This window comes from Acinonyx jubatus, chromosome E4 (assembly GCF_027475565.1).
Source record: "Acinonyx jubatus isolate Ajub_Pintada_27869175 chromosome E4, VMU_Ajub_asm_v1.0, whole genome shotgun sequence".
NCBI lineage: Eukaryota > Metazoa > Chordata > Mammalia > Carnivora > Felidae > Acinonyx > Acinonyx jubatus.
In genome coordinates this window covers 60,766,673-60,772,080 of record NC_069395.1, presented here as the reverse complement: position 1 = coordinate 60,772,080, position 5,408 = coordinate 60,766,673, and the positions used below count along the sequence as shown (strand labels likewise).

Genomic DNA, 5,408 nt, shown 5'->3' with positions numbered 1-5,408 from the left:
TCTTAAATAACACATCTCAAAACATCTTTTCTGTTCTCTTCCAAATTGGGACTCATTGTTTAACATTCGAAGTGATTGCTATCCTTTCCTTGTGGAAAGAGGAAAACAAAGTCCTTATTTGGATTCCAGAGGATTGTTGTCTCTGATTCTCCTGGATCTCTGATCTTCCTTTTCCACCCTGCTGAGCCTTGTCCCACCAAGAGATTCTGAATTTTTTTTGTTTATTTATTTATTTTGAGAGAGAGAAATAAAGTAGTAGAGGGGCAGAGAGAGATCCCAAGCAGTCTCCATGCTGTTAGCACAGAGCCCAATAGGAGGGAGCTCAAACTCATGAACCATGAACTGTGAGATCGTGACCTGAACCAAAATCAAGAGATAGATGCTTAACCCACTGAGCCACTCAAGAGATCTGAATTTTAAAAAATAAAAATCTGTCTTTGAGATAGACAACTAAATTTTTCTGAAGCTTGCAAAGTGTGAATAAAAATCTCCTTTAAAAATTCAAGGCTTTGTACACCCATGGTCATAGAAGCATCATTCATCATAGTCAAAAGGTAGAAGCAACCCACATGCCCATTGGTGAATAAATGGCTAAACAAAATGTGGTATATACATACAATGAAGTATGGCCTTAAAAAGGGAGGAAATTCTGACTCATGCAACAACCTGGATCAAACTTGAAGACATTATGCTAAATGAAATAAGCCAATCACAAAAGGACAAATATTACATGATTCCATTTAAATGAAGTACCTAGAGTAATCAAATACAATTCATAGAGACAGAAAGCAGAATGGTGGTTGCCAGGGGCTGAGGGAAGAAGGGTTCTCTCTATAAATCACTGTGATATTATACTTTACATAAGAAATATATACGTGATCTTCTCTGTTCATGCCACAGAGCTCCTAAACCCTTGGAGTGTCTTAAGCAATGAAAACAATCAAGGTGCCGTTTGTTATGTTAATGAAGTGACTATCAGAAAGCACCTAAGGATGGGGCCTGTTGTTAGGAGAACCAACCATGTGATTGGAGGGTTGGAACATTTAGTTCCATCCCCCTGACCTCCAGAGGGGTGTGAGGCTGGAGGTTAAATGGATCACCAATGGCCATTGATTTAATCACCTGTGCTTATGTAATGAAGCCTCCATGAAAACACAAAAAGGAGTGGGTTCAGGGAAGTTCTGGGTTGGTGAACACGTGGCAATTTGGGGAGAGTGGTGAGCCTGGAGAGGGCATGAAAGGCTCACATGCTTCCCACATACATTGCTATATGCATCTCTTTCATCTGGCTGTTGCTGAGTTATATTCTTTTATAATAAACTGGTAATCTAGTAGGTAAATGTTTTCCTGAGTTCTGTGAGCTCTTCTAGGAAATTAATAAAATCTGAGGAGGGGGTCAAGGGAATCATTTGATGTCAGAATTGTTTGATGTGAGGAAAATACCCACACACTGGAATTGGGAGCAGAATGCTAGTTAGTGTCAGAATATTCTAGTGTTAGTGTTTAATGGGTACAGAGTTTTAATTTGGGAAGTTCTGGAGATGAATGGTGGTGATGGTTGCACATGTGGGGAGGAAAAATTTTATCTGCGCTTCATGGTTCTTCTAGTATGCCTAAGAATTAAATTGAGATAAGACAGGGGCACCCAGGTGGCTTAGTTGGCTAAGCATTCGACTTCAATTCAGGTCATGATCTCATGGTTTGTGGGTTCAGGCCCTGCATTGGGCTCTGTGCTGACAGTTCAGAGCCTGGAGTCTGCTTCAGATTCTGTGTCTCCCTTTTTCTCTGTTCCTCCCCTGCTTGCATTCTGTCTCTCTCTCAAAAATAAATAAAGATTTAAAAAAATGAATTAAAAAATTGACATGAGACAGTAACATTTAATTTCGTACATATGGGGAATCCACAGAAACATTAAATTCCAAAGATAGGCAAAAATGAGGTGTATAAGTCATCCTGAACTAAGGAAAAGGGGTTTGGGATCTGGGATTTTTAAGGGAAGGAAAACAATGCACAGGAAGATGAAAAAGGGTAAATGTTTGGTAAACAAGTGTTTGCTAGGCTATTCAGAAACAATGGAACACAGAGAGGAATTTTAACAAATAGACTTTGCTAAAAATTCTTCCCTGTGTAGGGTGCTTGGATGGCTCAGTCTGTTAAGCGACCAGCTTCAGCTCAGGTTATAATCTCACAGTTCGTGATTTTGAGCCCCGTGTGGGGGCTCTGTGCTGACATCTCAGAGCCTGGATCCTGCTTCAGATTCTGTGTTTCCCTCTCTCTGCCCCTCTCCCACTCATGCTCTGTCTTTCTCTCTCAAAAAATAAATTAACATTTTAAAAAATGTAAAAAGAAAATTTGTCCCTATCTGCTTCTTCTCGTTCATATTATACTATAGTTATCTATGGTGATAGCTCCCTTCCTGGAACAGGTCCTCTAAATTCTCTTAGATGGGGTACCTGGGTGGCTCAGGAGGTTAAGAGCCCTGCTTGGGATTCTCTCTCTCTCTCTCTCTGCCCCTCCCCTGCTCATGCTCTCTCTCTCTCTGTCTCAAAATTAATAAATAAGCTTAAAAAAACAGCTTTTGACTTTCGGCTCAGAGGAGGCCATGCTGCAACTGTCTTTGGTTGTCCCTAATCCAGGTTCATCCAACACCAACTACCTCCACCATGCTGCCTAAGTTCGACCCCAATGAGGTCAAAGTCATATACCTGAGGTGCACCGGTGATGAAGTCGGTGTCACGTCTGCCCTGGCCCCAAAAATCAGCCCGCAGGCTCTGTCTCCAAAAAATGTTGGTGATGACATCACCAAGGTAACAGGTGATTGAAAGGGTTTGAGGATTCCAGTGAAACCGACCATTCAGAACAGACAGGCCCAGATAGAAATGGCACCTTCTGTCTCTGCCCTGATTATCGAAGCCCTCAAGGAACCGCCAAGAGACAGAAAGAAGCAGAAAAACATTAAGCACAGTAGAAATATCACTTTCGATGAGATCGTCAATGTTGCCCAACAGATGTGGCACTGATCCAGAGAACTCTCTGGAACCATTAAAGAGATTTTCAGAACCGCCCAGTCTGTGGGCTGCAATGTTGATGGCCGCCACCCTCATGACATCAATAGTGATGCAGTGGAATGCTCAGCCAGGTAAGAAATACAAAGGACTAACTAACTAAATAAATAAGGACTAACTAAATAAATAAAAATGAAAAAGAAATCAAAGGACCTCTGTAAAGCCGCTCTCTATCTCTCTGCAGTGTCCTTGGGGTGATAAGATAGCTATTAGAAACTTTCCTGGAGATTTAAAATGCCCCAGGTCTCTCAGATGGGCTCAAAGAGCAAGACCCATATTAACTAGAAAAAAATAGCGACAGCTCAAAAATGCTAAGCAAATATGCCTCTGTTTGCTATGATTAAAGCGAAAAAATTTTGTGTGATGTGTCTTACCACAGTTTAAAAACCTCAAGGTTGCACCGGCTTATGGGCCTCAGATGTCCCCTGTCTCCTTTGTAAACCTTCACATACTTTGACTGTGGCCTCACAAACGCCAGTGTGGCGATGTAAGCGTCTGAGGAAGGACTCTTGTGGCTGCAGAGGCCAGACACCTGCGGGCCCAGAAGTGACTCACACAGGATGGGAAGGCAATGCTCATCGTTACAGGGGAGCCCAGATTTCTGGTTCACATAAGAAATTTCTAAAGGAAATTTGAAGCTTTACTTCATTTTGCTTTGCATCAGACTAGCCAACATCCTCCTTGCTGGTGAGACTCCACAGAAGTTAATCACAATAAGCTGCCGTGGGGATAGTTTTTAAGACTCAAACCATCAAAAGAGCCAAGGCTCTGGCTTTCTGTCCCAGGTCAGAGGCTGATTTAGGAAGCCACTTAACTTCACAGTCTGCTTAGTTAAATTCTGTGAAACGGATGCAACGCTAGCAATGAGCCATCGCTCACAATAGCTGTTGTGGGCAAAGGCATCTACACCATACTCCTTCTGTGCTCTTCACAGCATGTAGTGTCAAGTAAATGTTCAGTAAACTGTTGCTAGATTCTGCATGCATTACTAATGCATGGAAGTGCTCCGCCTGAGAGACTGGAGCCCCCCCCTCCTGCCACCCCCCACTAATCCCCATCTAACACCATGCCAGAAAAACAAAATACAGATTTATGCAGAGCTAACGTGTTTGCATAAAACAAATATTCTTTGCAAAAAGAGTCACAGAATTTCTACAAATAGACTCTTGGCTACCGGGCGTTACAGAACATTAACTCTTTATAATCAATATTAAAATGTTGGCAGTCAATGCCAGTTGAAGGGCAGAGCGTTCCAAGTCAATCCGCCTGTGGGTACTGAAACTTCTCACCTATGCCCTGGCACATGCATCCATTGGTCTTGGTGGTTGACGCATGCCATATCTGCCCTTCCAATGCACTAAATGTCTCTTGACAATATTGTTGAAATCCATCTTGTATCCTTAGCACCCGTTCATCCATTTTGCTCCTTATTTTCTTCTTTCTTTTTGTTTTCATTCCTATGGAAGGGCTTCTAGACACCATGACTCTGACTGAAATAATTCCCTCCAGGGGACAGCTCATTCTACTAAAATATACAGGTAATTTTCTTTTCAGAGGACTGCCTGCTAATCATAATGATTTGATAATTAGACTGAAAATCTAGGAGTAGCAATTTATCGCATGTACTGAATTAGTCTCCGTTGTCACAAGGAATGCCTTTAGAAATTCCTGATGATGACATGTCATTCCCTCAGAAGACTGTGAAGATCACTCATTCCCCAAGACTTTTGCTATATGAACAAGGAAAGCACCACCATCAATATTTAGGCTCAGACCTTTGTTTTTATCATCCTCATAAGCATTAGCAAGGAAAGGAAAGTCCTCAGAAAGCAGCCAAAGTCTTGATGTCTTGAAACAGTCCCTTCAAGATCCTGAATGCTCCCAGGCAGGACTGTATTTTATACCTAAGGCCAAACCGGCTGAAGCCCAAAGGCTCCCCACCCCTGGGCAACGCCTACTGCTTCTGATGCCTTTGTCCATGCCATTGGCCCCATTTAACATCTTCTCAATCGAAGACTAAGTTAACATAGCCTCCCTCTTATAGCCTATTCTGGGGTTCAGGACATTTGATGGCCTAAAGATTTTTTCCATTTTGTTCTGATGCAGTGAGAAGAGATTTGGCCCAGGACTCAAGGGGCTTGGTTTCTTCTCATAATTTACTATAGAAAGTTCTGCTCTGTACCTGTCAGTTTTCTTATTTGTAAAATAAGGGACTTGGAAAAAGTGATATTCAAAGTCCTCACAACCTCACTTATTATATATTTTCCACCTCTTATTAGGCCAGGTTGCCAACTAATTCTTGTGCCTACCCCACACTCTCTCCTAACCCCCACAATAATATCA

General features: G+C 42.1%; 1 pseudogene; it reads left to right on the top strand.

Annotated features, from left to right (window-relative positions):
- The first annotated feature begins 2,648 nt into the window (after nucleotides 1-2,648).
- Nucleotides 2,649-5,032, top strand: LOC106975549 (60S ribosomal protein L12-like; annotated as a pseudogene).
- Nucleotides 5,033-5,408: the final 376 nt, after the last annotated feature.